The sequence below is a fragment of the Nyctibius grandis genome, chromosome 5 (assembly GCF_013368605.1).
Source record: "Nyctibius grandis isolate bNycGra1 chromosome 5, bNycGra1.pri, whole genome shotgun sequence".
NCBI classification, from domain to species: domain Eukaryota; kingdom Metazoa; phylum Chordata; class Aves; order Nyctibiiformes; family Nyctibiidae; genus Nyctibius; species Nyctibius grandis.
In genome coordinates this window covers 18,298,242-18,319,901 of record NC_090662.1, presented here as the reverse complement: position 1 = coordinate 18,319,901, position 21,660 = coordinate 18,298,242, and positions in this window count along the sequence as shown.

Here is a 21,660-nt window from a genome sequence, read left to right as displayed (position 1 = left end):
TTCTCCCTTGAAGCAGGAGAACAATTTCCTGACTTTTAATGTCCATAATGCTAATTCCCCCCCACAAAAAAAAATCTCTTACAAAATTAATTCAGAAAAAATTTCTTACAGATTTAACTGTCTTCTAAAGACAGAAGAAGATTGTAATAGTAATAGAAATGGGAAGATGATTGTTAAGAATGGGGAAGGAATGGCAATGGCTGGGTGTGAAGCAGCAGAAGGGACAAAAGGCAGGAGACTGTAAGTGAATGCTGTAAGAGTGACTGGTGCTGATGGGACCTCGATGAGGAGCCTACCAAGATGCCAGCACATGCTGTGTGCAGCTGCTCGGGACACAGTTGGGAAATGAAGGGCAGGGAGTAAATCCTGGTAACTCCCAGGGGTGGAGCAGGATGGACAACAACTAAAGGGTACAAAAGGCACATCCAGAGACAGCACACAGTTGCCAGTCTAAGGGAAACCCACGAAATTTTATGAGGACGTGATGGCACCATCCCTCATCCTCAAAGTAATCACGAAGATGGACGCATGCATCCTGTCTGCATGCTGGTCATACGGCTTGGATACACCCATCTGGTGAGTACGTGGGGACGAGATTATGAACATGAGTGAGTCATATCAGTACTGCTTTAAAAAAAAATCACCTGCCTGTAAGATGATAAAGTCACCCTCCTACAGGGACTTGCATTGAGTTTGCTATGTTGTGGCTGTTCACCAATTATTTGCGTACATCCAGCTTCTGTGCACCTCTCCAATTTACTGCCCATTGAACCTCTTCCTGTGCAGGTGTGGGAGAGCTTGCTTTATACAAAGTACATCCATATTTGCAAACACTGGAGAAAGTGGCCAGCCCAACTTTTTAAATAAACCAAGAGATGCTTCTAACCTAACCTGGCCCATGGGGTAGGACATGTCCTGGTGAATACCAGGCTGCCTCTGAGAAACATAGCTACAGACAGGAGAGCCATGAGGGCTGTCAATACAAGCACTCAGTCCCCTCTCTTAACCTGAGACTGTCTGGGAAGACCAACAAAAGGAGGGAACGTAAATGCACCACATCCACTTTCACTAAAATGAAGGAAATCTGAGGCTCCTATTGCCATTTACCATCTTCTTTTTGTAGACTCTCTGTTTCTTTGGAGTGCTGCAGTATTCAAGGGTTCCCAGGAGGCCTGGTCTTGCAGGCACTGATGGAAACAGGCTATTGAACTGCTCCATCTCAATAAAACCTGCCCTTGTAGAAAGCTTCCTGAGGTATGGCTCAGTTCTAGTGAAGTGGGAAGCCTGCAATGGCAGGGGCTGCTGGTAGACGGTTGCTTTCATTGAGAGGTTGCTTTGTTGGGACGAGTGTTTATCCCACAGCTCCTTCCTCCTGTCCTCAAGGTAATAAAAACTCACATCCAAGTGCTGTCTTCGGAGATGCAGCATCCTCCCCTCTCTTCTCACAGACTCCCTGCAATGCCACGTCTGTACGGTAACATCCGCGTGAACTCACGTTAAGCCCATGCTGCTCCCGTACTGACTTGCACTCTGGCCCAAACTGCAGCTTTAAATGGAAAACTCAGTGGGAGAGCAATATAAGAAAACACAAATTTATCCCCCCACCCCTTTTGCAGCTGGTGTTATGGCGAGAGGACCCAGACACCTCTCGCCACAGCTGATCTTGGATAACAAAAGCTGCCTCCATGGGGTCCACCAGCAGCCCCTGGCCACTTAGCAGGAGAGAGACAGAGCTCTTTTTAGCCCAGATGATTCAGCACAAAGAAACCTTCATAGCCCAGCAGCAGGCATCTCGCGCCTCTTCTCATCACGCCTCTTCTCAAGTTTTAAATACAAGGGGACAAAAGTTCTCACAAACCCCTGATTCTGTCAATTCCCTGAACATATGCCTGCAATGCTGCTTCTGGCATTTAAGTATCTTTAAATGGAAAAGATAGCACTCTTAGGAATCACGGGACACCGCGTGCACCATCTCTTTTTCAGAGCCATCATCTTCCCTGTAATAGATACTGAACAACACCGAGCAGCCGCAGAAGAAAGTTTGGTGCAAGCAGCTGCGCACCATGAAGGACGAACAGGAGGTCCTCCATGCGGAAGGGTGTCACAGCAACCAAGAGCCCAGATGTATTTGAGAGGGATTAGAAGTGCATAGATGGCAAGAAGAATTATAATAACAAAAGACTGAATAGATGCAAGTTTGCAAGTAACGGGAGCTCTCTGCTTTATAGCAAAGTTACACTTGTTACAAAGGAACAGCAGGAAGAAGCCTTATCTCACCCTGCCAGCTGCAGTGGGGCTTGCAGCATCCTCAGCAACAGCCCATACCTGCTGGCCCTGGCAAGAAGCCTCTGCTAGGGAAAGGCAGAACAGAAATTCATGCCCTAAGTGCCCTGTAGACATGAATGAATAGTCAATTCAGACTGTTCAGAAAGGACTACTCAATTTTTGGAAGTTTTCCTTTTTCAAGGCCAGGTTGGATGGGGCCTTGAGCAACCTGGTCTAGTAGAAGGTGTCCCTGCCCATGGCAGGGGGGTTGGAACTAGATGATCTTTGAGGTATCTTCCAACCCAAACCATTCTATGATTCTGTGATTGCTTCTTTTTTTTTATGGTTTTTAATTTACCATTTGGATCACAGTTTTCATGTTTTCTTCAGAATCTCAGGGCTTAGCCTGGCTGTGGATTGCTTTAACATCCACCTACACACCTGGCAAGGCCTGAGTGGGCAACAGCTCTGGAAGTGACCTGGAAAAATGTAAAGGCAACCTAAATACCTGCAGTTTTGCTTCTGGGCACAAAGATGCCAAAGCATCTGTGCCTATACAAGGCTGAACAACTCTGTACTGATACTTAAGCCTGATGTTCTTCCAGTTTCTCTCTAGCAAGCTGTCTTAGGAAAAGGAAGAGCACTGAACCACTGCTCGCTTAATCCTATAGCTTAGAAAACAAAAATCCCTGATTTCTTTCCTTCCTCTTTTTGGATGAGTGAGGGCTTGAAACAAGGCTACGTGCTGTTAGGAGGAGCACAGGAATTGCTGGCTGTAGCCACCTCCTTCCTAGCTCACAACCCCTAGCCCTGCACTCACTCCTGTTCCTAACCTGGGGCATGCCTTTCTATTCCTCCTGCTGAGGTTGTGCAGCTATTTGGAAGAAAGAAAACAGGGAAAATACATGAAGGAAGAAGCGTTTCTGAAGTAAGGAGTAATAGGTCAGTACCCTAAAAATTGTTTGCTGTTATCCCTTAATTGCTTAATGAAAAAGGTGCAAGTGACGTGGAGCGGGAGTCCGTTCCCCAGCAAGTGCCATCTCCTTCAGGCTCAGCATCAGGCGCACTTTCACTTTCTAATGTTTTTGGACAAGGTGACGATTTAGGAGGAGGGCAAGGGTGAGGACTCAGGGATTTGGCTGCTACGGTCAAAGATAACAAAAAAAAGCTTCTACAAATACATCAACAGCAAAAGGAGGGTCAAGGAGAGCCTCCACCACTTTCTGAATGAGGAGGGTAGTGTAGTGTCAGGGGATGAGGAAAAGGCAGAGGTGCTCAATGCCTTCTTTGCCTCGGTCTTTAATGTCAAGACCAGTTGTCCTCAGGAGACTCGGCCCCCAGAGCCTGAAGTTACGGACGGGGGGCTGTGTGAACCTCCCGTAATCCAGGAAGAGACGGTTAGTGACCTGCTGTGCCAGTTGGACACGCACAAGGCTATGGGACCAGATGGGATTCACCCCAGAGTAATGAAGGAACTGGCAAATGAACTTGCCAAACCACTCTCGATTATCTACCAGCAGTCCTGGTTAACTGGAGAAGTTCCAGCTGACTGGAAATTAGCAAATGTAACGCCCATCTACAAGAAGGGTTGGAAGGATGATCCAGGGAACTATAGGCCTGTCAACCTGACCTCGGTGCCAGGCAAGGTGATGGAACAGATCATCCTGAGCGCCATTACATGGCACATGCAGGACAATCGGGGCATCGGGGCCAGCCAACATGGATTCATGAAAGGCAGTTCCTGCTTGACCAACCTGGTCTCCTTCTATGACAAAGTGACACGCTTAGTAGATGAGGGCAGGCATTCGACGCTGTCTCCCACAGCATGCTCCTAGACAAACTGGCTGCCTGGGGCTTGGATGGGTGGACTCTTCGATGGGTTAAAAACTGGCTGGATGGCCGAGCCCAGAGAGTGGTGGTGAATGGGGCAAAGTCCAACTGGCGGCCGGTCACTAGCGGTGTTCCCCAGGGCTCAGTTCTGGGGCCGGTGCTGTTCAATATCTTTATAGATGATCTAGACGTAGGGATTGAGTGCACCCTCAGCAAATTTGCAGATGACACCAAGCTGGGTGGGAATGTCGATCTGCTGGAGGGTAGGAAGGCCCTACAGAGGGATCTGGACAGGTTAGATAGATAGACCGAGACCAACGGCATGAGGTTCAACAAGAACAAGTGCCGGGTCTTACACTTTGGCCACAACAACCCCATGCAGCGCTACAGGCTGGGGGAAGAGTGGTTAGAAAGCGGCCTGGCGGAAAGAGACCTGGGGGTGCTGATCGACAGCCGGCTAAACATGAGCCAGCAGTGTGCCCAGGTGGCCAAGAAGGCCAATGGCATCCTGGCCTCTATTAGGAATAGTGTAGCCAGCCGGTCTAGGGAAGTGATCGTCCCTCTGTACTCAGCACTGGTGAGGCCGCACCTTGAGTACTGTGTCCAGTTCTGGGCCCCGCACTTCAAGAAAGATGTTGAGGTGTTGGAGCGAGTCCAGAGGAGGGTGACCAAGCTGGTGAAGGGTCTGGAGGGTCTGACCTACGAGGAACGGCTGAGGGAGCTGGGGTTGTTTAGCCTGGAGAAGAGGAGGCTCCGAGGTGACCTTATTGCAGTCTACAACTACCTGAAGGGAGGTTGTAGTGAAGTGGGAGTTGGCCTCTTCTCCCAGGCAGCTAGCGATAGGACAAGAGGACACAGCCTCAAGCTTCGCCAGGGGAGGTTCAGGTTGGACATTAGGAAGAATTTCTTTACAGAAAGGGTTATTAGACATTGGAATGGGCTGCCCAGGGAGGTGGTGGAGTCACCATCTCTGGATGTGTTTAAGAAAAGACTGGACATGGCACTTAGTGCCATGGTCTAGTCAACAGGGTGGTGTCAGGGCAATGGTTGGACTCGATGATCCCTGAGGTCTCTTCCAACCTGGTTGATTCTGTGATTCTGTGGAATCCAACCTCCATTTCTCATTCTAGATTCAAAACAGAAGTCATCTTCTTAGCTGGGTCTGAAGATCCAAGCACTAGTTATAGTAGCATCTGTTGTTGGTTTTGTTGTTATCAACCTTCGTAAAAGGTCTTTTTCTTGTCCCTGAAGGGAATTTAACAGTGAAGCCCTTGTTATTATTTCAGGACTGAGAATAATGTCCTCTCCTTATCTTGGTTAGGTAGTGTTCCTGCACTTGTCAGATGAAGAACGACCCAGAAGAGGCAGCAGCAATATCAGACAGTCTTCTCAGTCCCCTAGAGTCAGGCAGGTATAAGGTTTGACCGAGTATTACAAAAGATTTATTGGAAGACATGTGGTTGAACTGACGTCTCTGACCACTTTTGGGATTTCATGGCACAACACGTCAGGTTGTGTTTCGCTGTGCAGGGCTGTGCGTCTCCCATACTGGCATCTCCCTGGCTCTGTCACTGAGCACTCACAATCGAGATTTAAGATGTGGATGTGTTTTGTCTAAACCACACCAAGTATTATATCCTGTGTGTCTTGCTAGAGGCCCAGTTGCTGTGATCAGTAAGCTCCTGCATGAGAGCCAGCTTAGATTCTCAGGTTATAATTAAGTGTGATTTCTCTAAGAATTGAACTTATTTTTAACAAGGTGCAAAAAGTCCTTTTTCGTCTTCTGAGACTCGGTTCTCTCCTTCGAGTCAGCCAGCTAAGACACCTCCACCAACGTGCTGAGTCACACAACCTAAGATGGTAGCACCTTGTCCTTACAGAAATGAGTGTGATATTATCAGGGTTTTGAACCCTGAGCTGAAAGAGTGCCTGTGCCGTACTGACAAGCTGAGTCACTGAGACAGCCACAGGGAGAGGTGCCTTGGCCACGGCAAACACGCTCACTTGCAATCCAGTCCAAACACCTGACCCTGAGGACAACACACATACAGATCCTTCCAGCAACTCCTGTATTAGCTGGCTTAAACCTGCTGCTGACAGTTATTTTCATTCCTGTAGATAAAGATAAGCTCTGGATATGACAGAGCAGTATTTGGTATAAATCAGTTCATTGAAACTCAGCCAACTTGTGTCAGGGCTGAAATAAAACTGAAAAGAGTAAGTCATTCATCCCCATTATTTTATTTTTATTTCAGCAGTGCTAAAATAATTCAAATGAGAGCAGGTCTCGACAGCAAAGAAAACAGCTTCTCTGCCAGAGAGCCTGCTCACAGGCACAGGGACAGGCTGGGAGGACGGCAAGGGCACAGCGAGAAGGAGCACACCAGGGGACCCTGCCAGGCACCAAGGGAGCAGAATGCCTGTCCCTGGCTCCGCTGACCTGCCCGGCCCCTTACCAACACGTTGCAATCTGCTCAGTCTTCGGCAGGTCCCAGAGGTGCCCCGTTGATGAGGTACAACCTTCACATGCAACAGGGTTGTGACAAGAGGCTGTGGCACTGTCACGTGCAGCCATTTATACGTGACTTTGGATAGTGGAGATTTATGCCTGATGCTTTGGTCTGCTAGGCACAGAAAATGGCTGTTTTCTAGGCAAAACTAGCCCTATAGGGTGTTGTCCATGATCTCTACTCCCATATATCATGGTCTGCAGCAGCAGCAGGCTGTAGGCAGGACCCAGCAGGCACGGGGTGGTGGCTGCTTCAGTTCACCTCTAAAGCCAGAGGGAGCATGGGGCTAAACCCGGCCACCTCCAGCTTAGGCTTTACAGATGCTCCTCTGATTGAGCACTGATGATCCCCGCATGTTGAGGAAGTTTCCGGAGAAGACCCCAATGACTTCGTCCATTTCGTCTTTTGTAGGTCTCTAGTGGCTTCCAGACACGTGCATGGCATCCCTTGTTGCAGCCTGCTCAGTCAACATAAAAGCACAATGCCGATATCAGCTTATATCCTACCTTGTCCTCCTCAGCTTTCCAGCTTCTCCAGCCAAGTGCTGGCCTCGTTGGGTCTCTGCCAGGCTCAAAATCCTTTCTGCAGTTTCCTCAAGCCCCCCACTCTTTCTTCTGCTCCTCACTGCAGGTGGCTTTGGCTAGCTTTTCCCTAACAGGCAAGGAGGTACCATTTCCCTCTCTCTCTGAGCCCTTGTCTCCAGAAGTAGATTAAACTCGAAGAAATTAGATTTTTATCTGTCTCATAGCCCCTCACCACAAAGCACGGTTGGCTCATCACACCGCTGCAAGGGAGGAGGCTGAGCACTTATGGTGCAGTTGAAAGGGGAGTTGCAGTCCCCACACACGCTGGCAGCTGCAAAAACCCAGCACTGACAAAGTCACTTGGCTTTGCTTTACTCCACTCTGCCTGGATGACTAGTGCAGGTGCTGGTATCTCTCGTCACTGGAGCGAAGAGCAGTTTCTGTGCTGCAAGCCAGCTGACCTGCGCTAGGATGAAGTGACCTACACCCCAGGCGTGCGCATTTCTCTCATTTTACAATGGAGGGAGTCTGAAAACCTTCCTTGAAGACCAATATCTGAACTTAGGCAAGTTTGTAGTAGATAGGATGTGACAGAGGGGGAACACAGACCCACAAAGGGCCCATTCAGCCCTTGGCATCCAGCAGGATGTCGCATCCTGACCCTCCCACCAGCAGTCGTGCGTAGGCTGTTAACTGTTTGCCGTGGCAGGCTGCTGTGCTGAGAGATGCTGAACCACATCTGGTCCAGCTCATTCTGTTAGAGGCTGGCACAGACATGTCCTCTCCACAGACCTGATGCTCACTAGAGCTGGGGACATCCCCCAGCCAAAAGCCCTTCCAGAGCTGCAGCCCTTCTGGGCTTCCCTGTATTGTCTTTGTGTATTTTAAGGCAGAAACTCTGCCTGAGCCACCTCTCAGCAGGGTTTTTCCAGAAGCAGCATGCCAGGGACTCAGCTCCTGCCCTCTTGGGCAGCAGAGAGCCCCTTCAGAAGATTATGCCTGTGGCTCTGTTCTTCTTCGACCGCTCACCCGGCAGGGCTGCCTTGCCTTCCCCGCAGGAAACTTTTTTGCTGAAGGGAAAAACCCAGCACTTGTTTCTGGATCCCACAGAGAGCAAGACAAATCCACCTGTGGGGAAAAAGAAGAAACAGAGTGTGTGAGCTTTGCAGGCAGCTTTCGCAGACACCTGACATCAGTCACGCACCTCTGTCCTGCCTGCAGCCGCTGCCAAAACAGAAGTTTTCTGCCCTTCCCAAATCTGTCCTGGAACAAGTTGTCTCTCTGCTGCTTGGAGATGGTGAGCACAAGCCTGCAAACATCCTTGGACTTCAGGAGCTTCAGCTTTACCTGCCTATGGCATAGGGTTGACACGAAAAGGACATCTCTAAGCCACCTGGCTGTGCTTCTCTTGCACTGAGCCATGGCAGGAGCAGCACGAAGCTGGGCAAATTCAGCCAGCAGCTTCTCAGGGGCTTGATTCATGCCTAGCGCCAGTGGCCATGGAGTGGCCCATGCACCCCCTTTTGTCTTCTGGTTAGAAATAAGACATGAAGATCATCCTTCCTCTCACCCTGCCTCCTGTAAGAAAAGGGATAAGGGAAGCACAGATCCCTGGAACTTATGGAGGGCAGTTAAATATCGCCACAGACAGATCGAACGTTGTATTCAGCCATCCCCACCCTCCCTCCAGTGTTTCTTCTGCCTAACAGCACAGGTCAGACCCACAGTGCTAATGTGAGGGTACTCCCATGGGCATACTCTGCAGCAGAATTTTTATTCCATTGCACGGTGGGTGTTAGCTTCACCCAGCGTCATCATTTTGAAGGTGGGAGAGAAGGTTCTCTCTTCTACTGGTGTCTTGGAGATGCCCTGTGGCAGACAAATCTATGCACTTCACAGAGGCAATGGGAGGATTAGGGACAGTTATCTGAAGCCTGTGTAGCTTCTCCTGATGCTGAAGGGCTTACTCCCCATTGCACCAGTGTGGCAGGGGCAGAAGATGGCTCCATTTGATTTTGGCTTCCCTGAGCTATCAGAGCACAGTGCTTTCGTTAGGCAGCAGAGCAGGCTGTGTTCCTTCTTTTGCATTTAAACCCCAGAGAGCTGGGTTCCTTTGATTCTTCTTGCAAGTCATATCCCATACTTTGCAACTTATTTCATAAGGTACTTGTGGGAACAGAATCTGACATGCCGCATCTCTCCCTAAAACTAACATGATCCTACTGCAGTGGGAGTCTGGGGGATTAGTAGCACTTAATTATACAGTTCTTTTAGTAGTATGAATCCTCCTCGTACGCAGGTTGTAAGAGTCACAAGCTAATGACAAATATTTGTTCTCTTTAATTACGTGTAGCAAGGGAGGACAGCCCAGCTCCCTCCAGCTTTCCTCTTCCATCACTCTGACAGCTTCAACACCACCTGCTCTTGGAGCAAAGCAGATGCAGAAATAAAAAAAACACTGATTTTTAGATCGCACATCACAGGCTTGTCATGTGAGAGCATGCACTTTATTTATAAGTACCAGTAAGGAACTTGGGCACATGTGACACATCACTGACATTCCTGATCATAGAATCATAGAATTATTTAGGTTGGAAAAGACCTTTAAGATCATCTAGTCCAACTGTTAACCCAGCACTGCCAAGTCTACCACTAAACCATGTCCCTAAGCACCATATCTACACAGCTTTTAAGTACCTCCAGGGATGGTGATTCCACCACTTCCCTGGGCAGCCTGTTCCAACGCTTGACAACACTTTCCATGAAGAAATATTTCCTAATATCCAATCTAAATCTACCCTGGTGCAACTTGAGGCTGTTTCCTCTTGTCCTATCATTTGTTACTTGTGAGAAGAGACCAACACCCACCTCGCTACAACCTCCTTTAAGGTAGTTGTAGAGAGCAATAAAGTCTCCCCGAGCCTCCTTTTCTCCAGACTAAACAACCCCAGTTCCCTCAGCCACTCCTCATAAGCCTTGTTCTCCAGACCCTTCACCAGCTTCGTTGCCCTTCTCTGGACTCGCTCCAGCACCTCAATGTCTTTCTTGTAGTGAGGGGCCCAAAACTGAACACAGCATTCGAGGTTCGGCCTCACCAGTGCCGAGTACAGGGGGACAATCACTTCCCTAGTCCTGCTGGCCACACTATTTCTGATACAAGACAGGATGCTGTTGGCCTTCTTGGCCACCTGGGCACACTGCTGGCTCATATTCAGCCAACTGTCGATCAACACCCCCTGGTCCTTTTCCATCAGGCATCTTTCCAGCCACTCTTCCCCAAGCCTGTAGCATTGCATGGGGTTGTTGTGACCCAATGTAGGATAATATATCCCGATATGTAGCCCAATAACTTACATTTGCTTATGTTTCTCCTTCTTACAAGTAACCCCTGAAAACTCCTGAAAACACCATTAATATAATATAGATACTGCTGTGTATATTTAGTATTTAATACCCTTGAGTTTTGGTGCTAAGATTTGGCCCTTTTTTTTTTAATGATTCTTTTCGTAGAATCATAGAACCATAGAATGGTTTGGGTTGGAAGGGACCTTAAAGATCATATAGTTCCAACCCCCCTGCCACAGGCAGGGACACCTTCCACTAGACCAGGTTACTCAAAGCCCCATCCAACCTGGCCTTGAACATTGCCAGGGAGGGGACATCCACAGCTTCTCTGGGCAACCTGTTCCAGTGTCTCACTACCCTCACAGTAAACAATTTCTTCCTAAGATCTAATCTAAATCTACCCTCTTTCAGTTTAAAACCATTACCCCTCATCCTGTCACTACATGCCCTTGTAAAAAGTCCTTCTCCCACTTTCCTGTACTGTAGGCCCCATTCAGATACTAGAAGGCTGCTAGAAGGTCTCCCCGGAGCCTTCTCTTCTCCAGGCCAGAAGAGAGCCCCAGAGCCTTCTCTTCTCTGGCCTTTTTATAAAGTGAGATTTGAAAAGACTGTGATTTAGAAAACTCTTTAACAGGCAAATTTTTTTTTTCCTATGAAAACGAAAAGACTCCTTCTAAAGAGCTTCACTGGATGCTCGTCGAGAGAGCTAGCACTTACTCTACTGTTTTTATCATTGTCCTAAAAGGTAGAGCAACTCTACCATGATTATTTTTTCATGAATTGGGTAGGAAAGGATAATTAGATTGTTCTTCATACCGATTGTCTGCAACTGCTTTTGAATTAATTAGTTGACTACAGAGCTAATGAGATTCAAAATTAATTTTTATATTTGAATTTGGCCAGAGCCATTTTAAGAACCGTGAAGACAGATTGGCCAGAAGCTCTCATTTGATGTCAGTCATACTGGTATTTTGGAAATACTGTAATATTATTGCCTGGGTAGCTGTTTTGCAATGGCTTTTGCCTCTACCTGGTGGCTGGAAGATGAATTGCATGATTCCCAGTTTTTCTTTGGTGGGAGGCAGGCAGTCTTTTGGGATAAGAATATATAAACATGAAAAACACTCTAAGCTATCACTGTCTAGGGACTAATTTTTTTTTCCCTGTTCTGCAGACGGGTGAAGAAACTATTGGAATAGATTGGTGGTGTGGATATGTGAATAAATACAACATATTCATCACAGCAGTCCTGACTCACATATCTGTAAGAGTTCTTTAAAAGCATTGACAAGCAAGTGTCAACAGACAAGCAGAACCCAACAGATACAGTCAACTGGATTTTCAAAAGACATTGGGGAAATCCTTCAACAACAGCTCGTAAAGTAGCTGCCATGGAGTAAGAGGGAGTATCTTCATGTCAGCAAGCAATTGGCAAAAACCAGGAATACACAAGCAATATTCACAGGGAAGGGGAGTCCCAGCTGGAGTCCTACACTGACATGTGCTGCGCCTGCTCTGAGCAACTGATTTCTAAAAAATCTGAAGAAGGTGAAAAATACACCTTCAGGGATAATGGGTAAAATCAGTCAACTGTACGCAGCTATCCAAAGTAATAAGAATGAAAGTTACTTCAGCAGTTGTAAAAGGGTTTCAGAATACCCAGAAACTGGACAGTAAACTAGCAGATGAAATTTTCAGATAAAAGGTAGACAAGCTTAAGTGAAACCCATTAGCAAACCCAGTTCAAATTTTCAGTATGCAGAGATACAACCTGAACCAGCTATTGCAAATCAAAACGTGATGCACAGTTCTGGGCCCCCATCTCAAGGCAAATATGGAAAAAAAAGTTACAGAAAAAAATCACAGCCATGAACCCTGAAAATAAATAATTGAGAGAGGACTGTGATGGCTGCCCATGAAGTCCTGAGCAGTATGAAGAAAGGGAGCAGAGGGCACTGTCTGAGGGTGTCTGAGACCCCAAGCAGGTGGCAAATGCTACGGGGAGGGTTTCTCACACAACACGTGCTGAAGCCACACAACAGCTTGCAAGAGGATGCCAAAGTTTACACAGTTCAGAAAGCAATCAGCCAAATTTATGGAAGAAAAATCCATTTGGCACTATTAAAAATGAAGGCGTCATTTGTGGTCAGGAAGTCTTTGGACCACAAATGGTTGCAGTCTGAAAGCACTTTTGGGAAGCACCAGTACCTGCTTGTCCGCTCCTTACGCACTGCCTGCAGGACCTGTTACCGGCCACTGTCAGAGACAGGGTAACAAGCCAGGCAGCCCTTCGGTCTGCTTATTCTTGATTTTTGTGTATCACTCACACCCAGTACTTTCCACATTTGAGAAAGACCCCAAAGGCTACTAAGCTTTTGCTGGAGCACATCTCATCTCCCACTAGATTTCATTTAAAACCTCAGCAGGAGCTGTTTATCTACAGAGTCCGTGATAGGAATGGAGAAAGATACCCAGAAAAGCCTCAACTAAATGTGAAAGAGGGCTAAAATCTTTTCCGTTATTAAGCCCATACAAGTGCTACACTGAGAAACTGCAACATACTCCCAACAATACGTGTACTCAAAGAAGCTGTATAGCGTGCATAGGTCACCTTAACTCTGGCATACTTAAACTCTTGAGAGCTCGACTTTGCAAAGGCAGTAATGTTCATTTTATTTGGTCTGTGTGTGTGGTTTTGAGAGAATAATTACTATGAATCCTTTATAAAATCAGCAATGCTTTACATTTGTACTCATTTTGAGATGACTTTCCTTTATCAGACCCAACGTGGCTCAAGCTGCCTGCTCTGTTTCTGTAACCAGACACGGACAATGACCCATTGGAGGGTCCTGTCTGTCTTCATCCTTCAGTCAGACTGTGTCTCAGGGCAGTCATTGCTCCCACAGTGCTGAAACCCTGAACGTGGTCCATGGTGAGCACTGGTGCTTGATGGACCTGAGAGATGCTGAGCACCCGCTGCCATGGCCACCCCACCTGTGGGCATGGTCCTCACTGCATGGCCAGCCTCTGAGACCACAAAGAGTGAAAAGACAGGTCTTTGTGGCTTTCAGATACGCTGATGGGTGCCCGATAAACTCTTGCAATGAGAGCACTGATAACAGTAATAGTGGCAATCCAGCCCAAGCAGGGACACTGGGCTCAGACCTGCCAGCAGACGTCAACTGTGATTATCACATCCCGGTGTATCTCACTTAGCAAAACTGTCAGCGGATAATTCAGCAATCTAAATGAACACTGTCGGGGAGGCCCACGCCGCGCTGTGTGTGTTTTATGTGCCAGCTGCTTCCGATCGAGTGCTGCAGCGCTGCAAGCTCATGCCCCGAAGCAGTTCCAGTTGTCAGGATTCAGACTCCAAGGGAGAAGGAAAAGCACAGAAAAGTGCTTGATTAGGACCCACATCTCTTGGATCACCCTGCCGTCACCTCTGCACATCCACAAGAAACCTCTGTGTCCATACCCCAGTGATGAAGTGCAGGGATGAGGCAGATACTGGGCAGCTTTTCTGGCACTTCCAGGTTTCACTGGCTCGATGTCACAGGAGGACGGGCTGGCTTGGCACAGGCTGACTACAAACCACTGACAACCATGCTGAGAACCTCAGTACCAAGTAGGAAGCCTGCCAAGCTGTGAAATGATTGCCATTTTCCAGTTTGCAGCCACTTTCTACTGCAGCATTATATCTCAATAAGTCCTAAGAGAAACTGGTCTCAGATGGGGTCAGAAGAGAGCGAACGCTAACCAGTGATTCCTCCTGGCAGTCTCATCCTTCTCTTCTGTTTCACCTCAGTAATTCACCTAGCTCCATCTTTCTTGCCCTTTTTTATCCTGCCCCTTGTCCACTGTTGACTGTCCTGTTTTGAATCGCAGAATTACAGAATAGTTGGTGTTGGAAGGGATGTCTGGAGGTTATCTGGTCCAACCCCCCTGCTTGAGCAGGGTCACCTAGAGCTGGTTGCCCAGGCCCATGGCCAGGTGTCTTTTGAATATCTCCAAGGACAGAGACTCCACAACCTCTCTGGGCAACCTGTGCCAGTGCTCAGTCACCCTCATGGTGAAAAAGTGTTTCCTGATGCTCAGAGGGAACCTCCTGTGTTTCAGTTTGTGCCTGTTGCCTCTGGTCCTGTCACTGGGCACCACTGAGAAGAGCCTGTGTCCGTCTTCTTTGCATCCTCCCTTCAGGTGTTTACATACATTGATGAGATCCGCCTGAGCCTTCTCTTCTCCAGGCTGAACAGTCCCATCTCTCTCAGCCTTTCCTCACAGGAGAGATGCTCCAGCCCCTTCATCATCTTTGTGGCCCTTTGTTGGACTCTTTCCAGTACATCCATGTCTCTCTTGGACTGGGAACCCCAGAACTGGACCCAGCACTTCAGCTGTGGCCTCCCCAGTGCTGAGCAGAGGGGAAGGATCACCTCCCTCAACCTGCTCTCAATGCTTTGCCTAATGCAGCCCAGAATGCTGTTAACTTGCTTTGTGGTGAGGGCACATCGCTGGCTCAGGAGTCCTGGCCCTGACCCACGCCCTGGGCACAGCAGGCCAAATTCTGCTTTCAGCTACTCCTGTGATTTAAGAGGATTTTCTGGATCAGGCTGAGTTTGGCTTCATCAGCTAGGTCAGTATGACAAGGCAGGTAGAGAAGCGGAGATGTTGCTCTGAGCTCATTCATGGCAGACACATTCAGTATCGCTTTTTGGCTGAAAAGGCTTGCGCAACCTCATCAAAACCAAAACGGTGCTCACCAGAAGTAGCATGGAAAATGAGGCAAAGAAACACTCTGCAAAGTAACGAGCAGAAACCTGACAAGCAGCACTTCCCTACACTGCACGGGACCAGAAAAACGCTGCTGAGCTCACCTGAGAAGAGAGGTTACACTGGATGTACTCTATTAATAGACACCAAGGTCCTACCTAATGGTAGCAATCTTGGCTGTATTAGAAGAGGACACAGGTACAGGGCAATATGCCTTCACCAGCCCTACTATTCCCAGGTGCTCTGGCATCTGCAAGGTATATGCAACATGTGTTTGGGTGAGAAGCAAAGGGAAAATAGGAAAATTCCCTCTTACAAACAAAAAGACTGAAGGCTTCACTTCATCCCCTTTCCCAAGAAACAATCCACTAGTGCCCAGTGATTTCCACCCTAGAGAAATCCAGCATCCCAGTGCTACATCCCATGAAAAACCCAGGACCCTTCTCTGCCCCTGCCTGTGCTGACAGCACGAGTTGCTGGTCAAGATTTTCAGAATAAGCCAATTTTGACAACCGTTTTCATCAGTGACAGTGGCAGCTGGAGGAATATTTTTAGTTCCGAGTCTCTCAGCCTCCTCAGAGTTCAGAAAATATTTCATTTTTTGCCCTGTGGGTGGAAATGGAGAATAGCACTTCCTAATGTTACAGCGATGCTCCACGGATGAGTAGCAGCGATGGCAGTGGAAGTCCCGATGCTTCGCCCATGGTCTGCAAAACCCAAGAGCACCTTTGCATTTTCCTAACGTGACATGGCAGAAGGTGCAACTAATTGTAGAGACAACGCCTAGGGGTGATGCTACATATCCCTGTAGGAATGTCTAGAGATATTCCCAGAGGAGTTTTTGCACCTGAAAATGTATTTTGTGCACCTGAGGACAAAGGAATCATCAAGACAGCATTTATAGCTGTAGGTCAGGTCTGGAGAAGCAGGCAGGGTGGGTATGATGCCATTTCAGCTCTGCAGAGCCCTGTGCTGTTTGTCTGGGAACTGCTGGTGGGGCAACAGCAATGTTGGGATTTGAAACCAAAGCAACTCCATGAGAAACCATCTTGTGTGACTCTTGTTACCCTGAGGACTGTGGGACCTGTGTCTGTCAGTATAGAGAAAAATGTCTCGGCAGGAGGAGTAGAGATGGGGTACAAGCGTGACAACCTAATGACCTTCCCACGCCCCAGCCCGTGTAACTGGTGATTATTTTTGCAGTCCTTTTTCCTGACTGCAGCTTCCAGGCTGGAGCATCTGAAGATAAGGGTGTTTCGGGGAATGCCAGGCAGAATAAGAAATGCCCCCTGGCCGTACCTGAGCAAGAAAGCGGGTCCCCTTGTTTCCACATGGCGCATCCTCCCGCAGCTGCTGCAGAGATGCCCATGAGGCTGCTGCGGGTAGAGGGGCTCCAGTCGCTGCAAGTAGGCTTGACCAATTTTACATAAAAACAGAATTTGGAATGTTTCCCAGATTATAATTACCTATATATAAATAGAATGATAATTACGCTACCTAACAGAGACCTCAGAGCACAAAGCTGACAAGTGATGACAACCAAATTCATTAAGAGTGCAAATGTTCTTCCTCTCTTTTATGAAACAATATTGAGTGATCCCTGAAGAAATCCAGCAACCAGAGACATGATCTGCTAGTAAGTGCTGAGCCCGGTGAAGGCTGGTGGAGAGGCAGGGCAACTGATCCCCCCCCCCAGGAAGAGCCTTGGTGCTACATACCTAGTAGAGGAGCAGAAAAGCGAACAGTTAAACACTGGACTTTGAAAATATGATGTTTCATCCACGTGAAGTGAAACGTAACTTTTCACTTAATTTATGATGGGAAATAAGTCAGGGCAGGGCTGTTCTTTGGCACAGAGGTCAAATCGTACGGCATGGCTTGCACCTAGAGAAAAGCTCTTTTGCTTTTTCCAACATACATAGAGTAACCATGTCCAGATTTGTCACGGGACATGGTCCCAGGGCTGTGCTAAGCCCAGCCTGGCATGGGCTGGCCAAGGTGGTGAGCTGACATGGGGCAAAGCTCAGCCTGACAGCACGACAGTGGTGCAATGCGCTGGTCCTGCACCAGCACTCGGGCCTGACCCCTCTGCGGGGTTCACAGGAGGATGTGGTGCCTCTGCGTACCCATCCTACAGCCAGAGAAAACTGAAAGTGGGGCCCCTTGCAGTCTTACCAATGCTTTTTAAAGCAATTTGGTGTACTGGCTTTTCGAACAATTTCTATTTTTTCACATTCAGAGGTGCCAAGCCCCAGGGATGATGACAAATCCTCAGAAATATGTGACAAAATGCATCTATGAGAAAAATATTACTCTTCCTAGGCCTCTTGAGAAAAGGTGAAAAGTGATGGTGGTTCATGGTGTGCTTCCAGACCAGGACTAGAAACTAAGACAGTATCTTCCCATGAAACTCTAGGTATGAAATACCACTAAGAAAGAGGAGGAAATAGCCATAGCCATAATACCTCATCTGCAAAAAATACAGTGTTTAAGAGAGATGCTGAACACCTACATCACCTTCTCGGTCTGTTTGCTGAGACAGTCACAAAGCCTCAAACCCCACCGTTATCTGAGCAACCTTCCACGCTGACTTCATATTCCCACATTAAGCATTTTGGTTGATGTTTTTATTTTTCCAACAGGTCAACTAATCTCTTGCCTGCAAGTGCTTCATTACAGCTGTGTGCTTCCTCCCCTAGGAGTCTGAAATACTTCGTCTTTGAATGTAATTGAACTGCTAGAAAAGGAACAGTTTAGACCAAAGTCACGGTGTCCTTGCTTTCACTCCGCCTTCAAGCCCATCCACCAGAAGCTCTTTGGATGCTCTTTTATAAGCAGTTGAAAGAATTTCCCTCGATGGTTTTCCTGTGCAAAGGTTGCTGTGTCCGAGGAGCCCACGGCAAGCTCATGGAAAACAGGCTACAAAGCTGCACTGCTGGAAAAGAGTTGAACAGAAAGGTGACTGAGTGTGTAGATGTTACAAAAATAGCCAGGATTGTTGGATCTGACGACATCAAATCTAATCAGCTTCTGGAGGGGTGAAGAAGAATCTCATGGTGCTGAGCGAGTGGGCAATATAATGGGAGATGATGCTTGGTGCTGATAAGCACAAAGTAATGGAGATTGGAGGAAAAAACCTAATCCTGTCTCTATGTAAACCATAAAAAGGTCAGAAAATATTAGTTCACTCTGGAAAAAATATTTTGGAGCCATTAAAATCCTTGGAAAACAATGTTTCAGTACTAAATTGGTGACAAAAGGGTAGAGAGAGCTTAAGGAATTACTAGGGGAGAAACCAGAGCAGGCTGGAGTCTAACAACACATTACAAACACCCAGGTGTAGTCACCAAGGAGCAGCTACTGACAGTGGTACAAGAACATTGTCCCCATACTCCCATGTGAATGTAGGTCATGCCTACCCCATGAGCATGCTGTGCAGTCCTGCAGAAGGCTGCTCCACAGCCAGAAGCCTCTCTGTCAGTACTTGAACCCTACCACTCAATCCACTCATTTTCCATGTCATCTCCTTACTCCTCATGTTCTTGTACCACCATCAGTAACTGCTCCTTGGTGACTACACCTGCATGTTTGTAACGTGGTGTTAGACTCCAGCCCGCTCCAGTCCCTAACCTGTCTCTTAGCCAAGCTAGATGTGTCTCCCTTTTGCACTCTTTCTTATTAATTAGTCCCCCAATCCCCCGATTAAATAGCAGAAGCTGGCAAAGCAAGGAAACCTGTCCTGCTGCACCTTTATTTTGATGGGCTGGCAGCAAACTTGCAGCAAACTTACCTGAACCTCTTGGGCAAAGCCACAAGAGCTGATTTTTTAATCTGTTTGTACAACGTACGGTGAGACCCGCTGAGAAAGGGCGAGTCCTGCAAAACAAACAGTAAAAGGTAATTTCCAAGGGTTTGTTTTTCACTCAGTACCTCTGTTAATGTATAGGAGATATCTGAAAAGAAAAGAAAATCACATGAATCTATAGACCTGGGCTTTCTGCTCTGCTTGCTTGAACTGGCTACATTTCTGATACATTAGCCTCTGCATCACTTTTCCCATAAATAAAAGTTGAGCCATATTCATCTTTTATTTGCTCTTAGCTACTGTGCAGTTTTGGGGCATGAGATTTGCTCTTTTATTGGTTTATTTGTCTATTTGCATGTGGTAACCTGTTGAGCCTTTAGCTAATGTAAGTGAGGAGGGGGAAAAAAGTACCCAAACCAATTTAGAGTGAGGAAATGCACAGGCGGTGTTTGAGAAGGGTGGAGCTGAGCTCCTTAGGGTAAATTATAAATGGATTGTATTAAGTCTAAGGAAATAAACAAGTTCCAACATCGAATCGCTTCTATCTCCACCGAGGATTTTAAAAGAAGCAACAGTGTGATTGGCTACAACAAACTCGCTAAGAGCTCTAAATTGTTTCTCCTCTTACTACAAAAGAGAAGCTTCATACAGCCAAGAAGCCTTGAACATCAGTCCTGCAATAAGGATCCCAGCGTTTTGGAATCTGTTCTTGGCTTTAAGAATAATGAATGTTAGCAATAAAAGTATTTTCTGAAATGGTTCCAAACCTGTGTGGTTCCTGCAATAGGGGAAGGTTCAAGTTTCACCTTATGGAGCTTGAACTAATTCTTCTGTTCTTAAAATAACTCAGATGAAACATGAAAAAAAGTAATGACTTTTGTTCATTTGGGCTTTCTTGGGTTGGATGTGGAACAGATTCATATGGGGATTAAAAGTTTAAATGCCTGTTCACAGAGCAACTCATTATCATGCGCTTTTTTTTTGGGGGGGGGGGCAGACTCTTCTCAGTGGTACCCAGTGACAGGACAAGGGGCAATGGGCACAAACTGAAACATGGGAAATTCCATCTAAATATGAGGAAAAGCTTCTTTACTTTGAGGGTGACAGAGCACTGAACAGGCTGCCCAGGGAGGGTGTGGAGTCTCCTTCTCTGGAGATATTCAAAACCTGCCTGGATGCGACCCTGTGCAATGTGCTCTGGGGGAACCTGCTTTGGCAGGAGGTTGGACTAGATGATCTCCAGACATCCCTTCCAACCCCAACCATTCTGTGATTCTGTGATTCTATGCTGCTTTACAGTGATTAGAGAAATTGTCTAAAATTGTGGTTTTATCCAACTTAAATTCACTGGAGTGACACTGGGACTTGGCTCCGGTCCTCAGACCGGTCCGGCACACCACACTGGGTCCAGATCTCCTGCGGGTGCCCCTGGCAGATGGAGACCCCCTCTGCGGCATCCAGCCCCAGAGAACCAGGGGCAAGTCAGCCAGTAGCAGCCCAGGGCTCCCACCTGCCTCCTGCCATGGGCAGGGGGGAACAACATCAGGGCAAGGCTCCTCTTCCAACTTGAGGAATTTCTCTTAGCTTGCCCCTCTCTCTTTTTTTTTATTAGACTTTGTGATCACAGAAGACTCATCTCTGCTGATGTGAGGTCCCAGACGATGAAGAGACCCAGCCTTGAGGGTAGGATGTAACAGCAACCAGCACAGGCAGCCTGAAAACTAGCAAGTTGTTATTTGGGTGGTTTTTTTTAATGTCTAATATGTTGTTAGTTTATTTGAGATCATGGATAATAAATAATGTTCCCCTCCAGAACCTACTTTTGTTCACTTCTAATGTATGGCATAAAACTTCCAGTTTCTTTCCAGGTGCTGGAAAATTGGAAGGCTGAAGAATAATGTGTGGTTAAAGGCTGCTTTATTGCTGCCTGTTGTGGTTGCTCATTTTCTCAAAGCGTTACGTTAGCAGGAATAGATCACTGGTGCATTTGTGAAGTAAATAAATGCTGTTACGAATATGTGTTACATATATCAATTTATGTTTAACACTATGTATATAGCGATCCTGTGCAAGATACATTTTGTGCCGCATGGATGCCTAAATTTGAGGATAATTTTTCTTCTTGTGCATAACCTCCCCCCCCCAGCAAGAGTTTAGAAGATAAAACCACTGGTTGGTGGGGTGGGGGGCACACTGCACATGACCTTTTTGAAATACATTTCACAAATCCCATGACAAAAAGATTTCAGCAGCAATTATTCTAAAAAAAAAAAAAAGTGAACTGTTTGTAACATAGCATTACTGAGCATGAATTTTTAAGCCTTTCCTTAAAGTATGGATGGGCCGAGATGACAAAAACTCCGGCTCCTTCCAGAGAACCACCTCCTCTGTGGGGATGGATGTCACACCGAATCACTTCATCTCCAACCTTAAAAATGTTACTGGATCTAGATGCGGGCAACCCCAGCTCTGCGTTCCTCTTCCTCCGGGCTACAGATCTCACAGCAGAGTTTCAGTTAGGAATGATTCTTGGTCTCTTCCTTCCTTAAAACTTCATGTTTTAAGAAAATCCCTTGAAGTTTAATTATATTTCTTTTTAGAGCTGAGCACT